Here is a 10,595-nt window from a genome sequence, read left to right as displayed (position 1 = left end):
TTGGTCAACACATAAGAGTACCTCACAAAAGTCCTAAAAATATTTTTAATTTTATCAAATCATAATGTGGCCATCATGTATTTTATTTAATAGTTGAAAATTAATCTATGGAGCTATTCAATGTAATGTTAATAAATATAAGGCATTTATATCCATTCCATTTTAAACATACATGCTTACATGCAGGCATTCATAAAACTAATGCCCATTTTATTCAAACAGCCCACAAGGTCAGTTAATGAGATTTTATGGAGCAAAGGTTACATGAATTAAAATAGAGGTTACATTGCATGAGCTTACAGTTGCAAACAAAATGCAATTGATGATAACATGAATGAGCTTAAAGCATTGTAGAAAGTGGGTCAGTGACATAATCTTTAACTATAATCCTCTGAGATTTGCATTTTGAAGTGGAGTAGAAATCCAATGATTCTACATGACACACAGAAATCCAATTATAACTTCACTACACTGAATCCATTGAAATGAACTTTGTACATTGCGCGAAGGACACATGTTGACCTGCGTGCAACTAAGGTCCATTTTCAGGACAGATTATTACTATTGTTGGTCAGCACATGAAAAACCAAATTAAGGAACAGCTTGAATAACCTAATTTACCACTAATACCATTAGCATCACTTGAACTACATTTTTCTTTTTAAATTAAGTGTCAAATGATTCCATAGCCACCAAATCCATATGGATCCCTGACCTCTCTATTCTGTGACACAGGATAATTGTATACATGATAAATCATTTGGGGTCTCATTCATGTCATAAACACAGTCTCTGAATTGCCAATTGATCATATTTCTCTGTCATCACACTACTGTGTAAATTGCATTCAGAGCTGTTAATACCTCTTTTGGCTCCCACCATGTGGAACAGCGAAGCCCAGCTGCATGAGTACCTCTTTCAGGTCTACTACATTGCCATTACTGTGCATCCCTTGGAGACTTTACATTGACATTTGTGTCACTTGAAAATGTTCTAATATGTCAGTTTAATATTTGAGAACAATATAGAAATAGTGATTATTTTAAATTTCAGTAGAGAAAAATAAGGCTAATTTAATGCTAATGAATTTTAGAGAACAAAAAATTGCTATTACATTAAAATAACTGTAACAACCTCCAGCCCCACTCCTAAGTTTACATGCAGATAGAAAAAAATTTTGGTGCAAAAGATGTGAATGAAAGTTTGGGGAGACTGAGAAATTGTCCCTGGTATGACCAAGAGTCTTAAAATGCAGTATTAGATGGCCATTTCTGAGTGTCCTTCATCCACCCCTCATGTAGCTGCCCTCCGCTCTATTGTCTCTCATTCTTCTATCTAATCTTCTCCCAACTGTTAAAAACAAACAAGAAGATTCTCCGAGAAAGTCAGCTCTCACTAGTCCCTGTACCCAAATTCAACAAAGAGAGACCCTATGTATATCCAGAATCATATTAATGAACTGTGATCACCTTTTTACCTCCTGTAAATATTTGTGGAAATAAAGTAAAAATATACGGATTTAATATCTCCACTAATAAGACTGTGACACCATCCCTCAGGAAACAGAAGTTGATTGGCTTGCTTTTTATTTTTATTTTTTTATTTTTTTAAATTCTCTTTATTGACTTATTTTTAAAATCATTTTATTGGGGGCTCTTATAGCTCTTAGCACAATCCATCCATCCATCCATTGTGTCAGGCACATTTGTACATTTGTTGCCGTCATCATTTTCAAAACATTTTCTTTCTATTTGAACCCTTGGTATCGGTTCCTCATTCATTTCCCTCCCTCTCCCACCCTCCCTTCCTCATGAACCGTTGATATTTTATAAATGATTATTATTTTTTCATGTCTTACAATGACCAATGTCTCCCTTCACCCACTTTTCTGTTGTCCATCCCCCTGGGAGGAGGTTATATATATATATATATTTGTGATTGGTTCCCTCTTTCTCCTCCCACCTTCCCCTTCCCCTCCTGGTATCACTACTTTCATTATTGGTCTTGAAGGTTTTTTTGTTTTTTTTTCTTTTTTAACATTTTATTAGGGGCTCATACAACTGTTATCCCAATCCATACACACATCAATTGTGTAAAGAGCATTTGTACATTGTTTCTCAAAACATTTTCTCTCCATTTAAACCCCCGACATTAGGTCCTCATTTTTCCCCTCCCTCCCCGCTCCCCCCTCCCGCATGAGCCCTTGATAGTTTATAAATGTGTATTTTGTCATATCTGGCTTGCTTTTTAAAAGAGCATATTTAGTAATGTATTATAAATTATCAGGTGTTTAAACAAATCATCTAAAATTAAATCTGTAATGGAGCCAATTTTACTTAAAGTATGTATTGGTACAAAATATAGGTAAAAAATAATATGACTTAAAAATAAATCACGCACAAGAGTACTAAACAACCGCGCCATCCCTATACCTAAGTCCATCACTGCAACAGCCACAGTGTCAACTGATCTCATTGATGGTCTTCCCCTTTTCTGAATGCCCCTTCACTTTACCAGGCATGATGTCCTTCTCCAAGGACTGGTCTCTCCTGACAATACGTCCAAAGTATATAAGACGACGTCGAGTCCATGCCTGGATGGAACGCTCTGGCAGTACTTATTCCAAGACAGTTCCATTTGTCTTTCAGCAGGCCTGGTTCTTTCAGTATTCTTCTGCAGCACCACAATTCCAACGCATCGATTCTTCTTCAGTCTTCCTGACTGAATGTCCAGCTCTCATACGCATATGGGGCACATTAAAGGATGGAAATTTTAAGCTTTATATATGACATCTTCATTGTCTACATAGATTTTATTACCTTCTGATCTCTTGATGTTTCTGTTTTTGCAACATAGTATAATGTTATAACATGCACTATAATCCCAGTTCCTGATAGAATTTGAAAATTATATCCAGTGAATGTTTTCAAAACACTTATCCAAATAAATTTCTACATTCTGCATATAAGTACCTTCTGATTGTCGATCCAAGATGTATTAGGAATGGATTCTCTTTGGTATGTTAATGAAGCAGAATCTATCTATCTAGGGAGGGTGTGTTTTGAGTCACTCTCTTTTAGGATATAGAAGGAGGCAGAAGGAAAGGTGTATAATAGACACCAACACACATGGAAATCCCCAAAGATCCAGAAGACGGAAGATGAAGAAAGGTTTTCCTTTGTAGCCAACATAGAGTGAAAGATTTCCCCTAGACCTGTTGCTGTGAATTTGGACTTTAAGCTATTAATATGTAAGAAAAACATTTCTATATTTAAAGCCCCACACTTAGGATACTTCTGTTATAACAACACTAGAAAACTAAGGCAGGGATTGATGTTGAAATAATTGGTTACTACTGCAACAGACACCTAAAATGTAGAAGCCATTTTGGAGTTGGGTAATAGTTAGAAGCTGGAACAGTTTTAAGGTGGCTAATGGTAAAAGCCTAAATTGTCTTAACAAGACTATTGGCAGGCAGAATTGTCATCATCGAAAGTAATACTGAGGGCTCAGAAGGATGTGAGGAGATAAGAAGATCTCAGTCATTTCAGAGACTACAGATGGCACCAGGAACAGCATGTTGCTAGAAATTTGGATGATAAGTGTACTTCTGGTGAGATAAAATTTCAAAGGAAATGAATAAGATATGATTGGACAGCAAGCGAATAATGATGCTGCCTATGCAGTGGCAAAGAACTTGCCTGAATTATGTTCAAAAGCTTGGTAGAAGGTAGAACTTATAACTGATAAACTTAGATATCTAGATGACTATACTTCTAAGCAAAATCTTAAAGGGGCTGTGTGGTTTCTCCGTACCAGTTAGAGTAAAATATGAAGGAGAAAGGATTGACTTAAAATGAACTATGCAAAATGAAAAAAATTTAAAGGACTTGGAAAATTATGTTGTACAAACTAAGGACTAATGTTCTATAATGTTCACCAAGGATGTGGTTAAACAATCTTTTGTTACAGAGATAAAGCCTGGAACTCATAATCAACTACACAGCAGGCAACCCATCAGTTTAGACTGAGGGGATAAAGAAAGAATGCTGTCTACTTCTTGGAGTTCTACAGGTCTAAAACAGGTCAGAGGAGCTGCATCTGTTGTCTTTCAAAAAAAACAAATCATCCCATAAGTCTGAAACTAGTCCACAGACTCACACAGCCACATTAAATGATGCAGAATGCATGAATATCACAGGCCAATAGGTGTAAAGGCAGTTGAAGCATCAAAGGGGTCTGGCAGGTCTCAGAGTGGCAGGCCAGCAGAAAGGTGAAGGCAGGAGTTGGGGTGGTTCCCAGGGCTCTCCTTATGAGAAGGCCACACCTACAAGGGGGCACCATCAATCTGTGACCTGCTGACAGGTTAAATACCACCTGTATACTTTTGTATATCTTCAAGTTGACGTGAAATTATGTAACCACCACAGGCACAAAAGACATGAGTAGTTGATTTATCTAAAATATTACTGTATATGGCAAATAAAAACAGATTGGGGAATGATAAAAGCATTTTAAACACATAAATGTAATATACATATATACAAAAAATATTTACAAAAGTCATTAGATCTTTTTAAAAAAAGGTATATACAAGCATTACACATTTTCAAAATAAATTGTCTTATGATTTCAGAAATTATAGAATAATTATAAGCTAACACTCAACACAGTGTAGAGATACCTATAATACAAATTATTCTAGCAGTCTAATAATAATATTGATATGTTTCTAAAAGAATAGAAAACCTAATTTATTTCAGTACCTCAAACTATAACATACAATAAATATTTTACATGGTAAACCAACAATCTTGACAAAAATTATGCATATAGTATAAGAAATCTAATAATTATATGAATATTAGCTTTCTTATTTCCTTACAATAGGATATAAGGAAATGCTTTATTTTGTGGTTTCAAAGGAGGTAAAACTCAAAATGTATTTACTAAGAAATGAAATTGAAACAGTAAGCCCAGGAATGTAAAAAAATCAGTATGTGCCATTAGGGTCACCCAGTTGGATTGACCCATAGTAATCTTACCCACAGCAGAAAGAGCCCTGCCCAGTCCTGCACCATCCTCACAAATTGTTCCTGAGCCTGAGACCATTGTTAAAGCCATTGTATCAATCCATCTCTTTAAGGGCCTGCCCCTTTATCGCTGCCCCTCTATCTTACCAAACATGACGTCTTTCTCCAGGGACTGGTCTTTCCTGACAACGTGTCCAAAATGTGTAAGAAGAATTTTCATTGCCCTTGCCTCTGTGGAAAGCCTGAGCTATACTTCTTCAAGACAGATTTGTTTGTCTTTTTAGCAGTTCCTAATATTTTTAATATTTTTCTCCAGTACTACAATTCGAACACATCAATTCTTCTTTGGTCTTCTGTGTTAGTCCGGGTACATTAGAGAAAGAAATCCAAAGAAACTCATGTATAAGAAAGAGTTTTATATAAAGGTTGAGTGTGTATCAAAAAATAAAATCCCTACCCAGAGTTTCCCAAGCTCACAAGTCCAACATTATCCCATATGGCCGCTACCAATCCACAAAGTTTTCCTCCATCTCACAAAAGAGACAAAATGATGCTGACTGCAAAGGGAAAGCTCCGTCAGTGAAACAGTAATCATCTCAGGATTGTCAGGGGTCTCCACACATATAGACTCAGAAAGTTTAAGCAATGTTCCACCCACATTCATGGTGGAAAACTAGGTTAGAATTCAGTGCCTGACCCTGATGTTCACATTCTTAATTACTCCTTTGGAATGTTCTTTATGGGCTCTGAGAAATAGGAGCTTAAGACAGCTATTCAAAAGGCAACACTTTCTGAGTGTATGGATATACCGCATATACTTGAGTATACTCAGACTTGTTCAGCCCATTTTTTATGCAGTTTTGGGGTAAAATTAGGTGCCTCAGCGGATATTTGGGGCGGCTTATACTCAAGTATATATGGTAACTCTTATCTCTTTCAGTGACCAGAAACTTCATGTGCAAAAAAGAATGCATAGTGTAAAGCCTGAATTAATAAAGTAGGTCTGTCAGGTACATTTGATTCTAGGATATATTTTGTGAGCTTCAGTATTTCTGAAATTAAAATCAAAGAAAATATTCCCATTTTTAGGCAGTATATTTCTGAGCATTTGAGATCTTACTGAGTACAAAATTATTCATCTGATTATCATCATAATTCTTCATCTTCGTGTCACAACATGTAGTTCAATTTGCAATCGTAATTTAGATGTAAAATACCCCAAGAAGGTTTTATTTTCTTTAAAATATAGTACCAAAGTGAATAATCAGTTTGTTCACCTGAGTAAAAAGAGAATATTGATAAAATAGTTGTCCTCAAAATGTTTTACAGATTAAGTGTAAAAACTCAGAACAGTGCTGAACTATAATAGGAACTCAATAAATACTTGCTGGAATATTTTTGTACATGGTCCTCTTTCAGTTAGGATCAAGTGTGTTAACCATTGCACTACCAAGGGACTCCTCCTCAAGGAATATCAGGGAAATACTGATTTCTGTCAACCTTAGATGTGGCTTTAAACTTTCTTGCAATCTTAAGGTTGATAACATTGTTTAAAAGCATTTTGAAGAACCTCTCAGTGTTATCTGTATTTCCTATCTAGTTAAACTTATAGTTTTGATTTTTCTCCATTGAATTTTCAATTACTGAATGTACTGAAAGCTGACCAGAAGCTTTGAAAGACTGATGCTCAGTGCTGGCATGTATTTCTGATAGTTTTTTTCAATTTTTATATTGCTTCACTAATCTCTTTGGAAAATTCTTAATCTAATTTGAGAGATACTAGATTTTATATGGACAGTAATTGCTTTATGTTGTGGAAAGGATAAGCAATTTTTCAGTCTTGTAAAGCATTTGGCAATTGACAGAGAAACAATTAAGTTGTTTATTCCTTTGCTGAAAGATGCTTTCTTCTCTTTTATAAATTTATCTCTTGCAGCTCCTTCCTATGTGCTTTGGCGTCATCTGTGGGAAACAGAAAAGTTATTCCCCAGGATGTCCCCTCATAATATGTGCACAACCTAAGATGTTGATTGCAAACACAAGGTCACGGTTATACTGTTGGAGGTCAACTGCTTAAAGGTTATCTGCCTGAAGGTTGTCAGCCATCTAAGGTAATCAGGCCCTATTGTCTCTCCCACCCTAAGTAGATCCAACTCCCTTCTGATAAATATAATGGATTGTTCCTCTGAAGGAGAGCCCAAAGACACGTAAGGTCAAGCGAACTCAGGGATGACCAGGGTTAGGCTACCATCTTGACTCCAGAGAGCTCACCTATCTTGTTACGCATATGCCTTCCTGTCACAAGTATGCCTATTATACAACCCCTTCCTGTCACACATGTGATTACCTGTAATTAGGGGCACTGGCATACCCCTAAAACGTATATAAGTCTTGATTGGAAATAGATTCTTTCTCTATGTGGATCTAGCTGCTGAAGTCATGACGGTCCCGGAGGTGAGCACTTGCATGCTTTATCTTGTCTGAAGTCTCTGTAATTTTAACCCTCCTTTACACAACTACCTCTTTAACCCATTCCATCATGGAGGCTGGTACCCAACAATCATTCTAATTATCATTATTATAGGAACAAAGAGACTCATCTTTCTCCAACAGGGCAGTTGGTGGTTTATAACTACTAACTTTGTGGTTAGCAGCCCAATGGATAGCCCACTATACTACCACAGGAAATAGTAATGGTATGAACCTAATAGAAATGTTCAAGGGCAGCTAGAGAAGACAAAGTAAAGTATTATAATGAAATGTGCAGAGACCTAGAGTTATGAAACCAAAAATTAGGAACATATTCAGCATAGTTCAAGCTAAAAGAACTGAAGGAAAGAAAATCAAGGTTTGAGTTGCAATAATGATTTGATAGGCAAAATATTTAATGATGCAGGAAGCCTCAAGCTCAGATCAAAAGAATACACAGCAATGGTACCAAAAATAACTAATTGACATCCAATCACTTCAAGAGGTAACAAATGAGCAATATCCAATAATACAGAAAGAAGAAGTCCAAGATGAACTGAAGACATTAACAAAAAAACAAGTCTCCAGGAATGAATGGAATACCAATGGAAATATTTCAACAAGTTGGTGAAGCACTGGAAGCACTCACTCATCTATGCCAACCAATTTGGAAAACAACTATTCAGCCAACAGTCTGGGAGAGATCCATATTTGTATCTATTCCAAAGAATGGTGACTCAGTAGAATGCTCAAATTAGAGGGCAGTATCATTAATGTCACATGCAAGTAAAATTTTGCTGAAGGTCATCCAACAGTGCTTGCAGCAATAAATTGTCAGGGAGCTGCCAGAGATTCAGGCTGAATTCAGAAGAGGATGTGAAACAAGGGATCTCATTGCTGAGATCAGATGGATCTTGGCTGCAACAGAGAATTCCTGAAAGAAACTTGGTGTTTCATGGACTATGCATAAGCACTCAATTGTGTGAATCATAACAAACTATAAGCAGTCTTGAGGAAAATGGACATTCCAGAACACTATGTACAATCTGACTACAATCATTGGAGGCTTTCATTATGAACCTTCAGTCCTGAATTTTTTAATTACCTTGTGTGAATTTACAGTATGGCTGCTAACCTCATGGTCCAAATTCCGAACCCACCAGCCATCCAAGACGAAGCTTTCTGCTCTGTGTTAGTCCGGGTTGACTAGAGAAATAAATCCAGAGACACTCATAAGTTTATACGAGAGAGCTTTATATCAAAAAGTAATTAAATGTATAGAAAACATCCTGGCCAGTCCATATCAAGTCCATAAGTCTGATATTAGCCCATATATCCAATACTAGTCCAGAAATTCTTCTTTAGACTCACACAACACAGGGAATGTTGCTGAATGCAGGAAGATCACAGGCCAATGGGTAGAAAGTCTTGTGGATCCAGTGGAAATGGAAGCATCTCAGCACTGGCGTGGGTCTCCACGTGGCTCCTCCAGCCTCAGAGCTCTGGCTGCCATCGGCATAACCCCATGTGGCTTGTCAACAGAATGTGAAGCAGAGTGTGTGTGTGTGTGTGTGCATCCTGCCTCCAGGGAGGAAGACAAGAAGTTCCCAGAATCCTCAGAAGAAGGCAATGCCCCCAGAGACTCATCATTGACAATGACCTGATTGACAGGCTAGACTCCACCCATTCACTCAAGTTGACAGGAGATTATGTAACTGCCACGTGCTCCTATAAAAATTTAAACACAGGGAAAGCCACAAGGGCAGTTCTACTCTGTCTTGTATGGTTACTAGGAGTCAGAATTGATTAGATGGTAGTAATACTGCACATTTCCACTAGGATTTCCTTCTTTCAATTTTATTCGGCTTAAATATCGAGTTTTTGCTCCAAAAAATATTCCTAATTAACTTATTCTGATTTTTCTGTCACCTCGACTCAAAATTTTACAACTATTTCCTTCTAATAATACAATATACAATTCTAATATACAAACTCTCTAGGGGTAAGGTCCAGGTAGTATGGCAGGTGCCAGACCAAATCCAGGGGTACATAAAGGTAGCCAATCCCAAAGTGGGAGGGGGGGTACAGGGAAAAGGAAAAAAAAGGGATATGTGATGGGGGAATAGGGCACTAACCAACCAAGGGAAGGGGAAGGGTATTGTTTGTGTCTCCACAGGGAAAGAGGGACCAGATTTAAAGCCAGTGACAGACGAATGCAGCTTGTTGGCAAGGAGTGGGGAGCCAGCGGAGGGGCCTGAGGGCTCAGACCCCATGCCAGCCATGTGGACAACAGCCCCTTCCCCCAGAAGAAGCTACTTGAGAGGACAGCAATGAAACTGCAGTTAGGGGAGAGGAGCATGTCTGATCAGAGCAAATGGGAGCATTTGGGGAGGAAGAGAGAGTGGAGGACATCCTGACCCACCAGGCCTGGAGGATGACATCCCCGCTCTGAACAGCCTGTGGACAGAGTGGACAATATGGCTGATCCCACCAGGAGACACTCCATCCCTTGATGGCCCCAGGCTCTAAGGGGGACAACGCTGGAGACTCAGAATTGGGACTGGCCCAGACTGACCCTGAGACACCGAGGCAAACCACAAAAAGCGTGCGGCAAAGCAACCGTGGGAGCAGAGAGACCCCCGAGGGAGTGCAAAGGACAGACTTGGGGGCCAGAGCATGGTACCCCATCGGTCTTGACTGAAGGACATGCCTAGAGATCAAAAATCAGACCTTGATCTATTTACAGGTTTTTCTTTCTGCTTAAAAATTTTTTTTTCGTTTAATTAACTTATTCTTTTATGGGTAATTGGTTTCATTTTTTGTTGCCATTGCTGTGCTCTCACTGATTGCCTATCTTGCTATGGCTTGGTTTTTATGCATATTAGTATCTCTACAGATCTATCTAGATAAGATAGACTGATGAATAGTCTGGAGGAGAAAACAACGGGACCAACAGTTCCGGGGTAACATGTGAGAGAGGGGTGCGGGGGTAAAGAAGTGGTGCTGACCAACCCAGGGACAGGGGAGCAACAAGTGATCCAAAAACAGTGGCAAGGAGGGTGCGAGAGGCCGGGTAGGGATTCAGCAAGGGCA

This window comes from Echinops telfairi, unplaced genomic scaffold (genome assembly GCF_000313985.2).
Source record: "Echinops telfairi isolate 266 unplaced genomic scaffold, ASM31398v2 ScPeMD7_6;HRSCAF=24_1, whole genome shotgun sequence".
Lineage (NCBI taxonomy): Eukaryota > Metazoa > Chordata > Mammalia > Afrosoricida > Tenrecidae > Echinops > Echinops telfairi.
The sequence above is the reverse complement of the archived record's forward strand: the minus strand, read 5'-3'. Positions refer to the sequence as shown.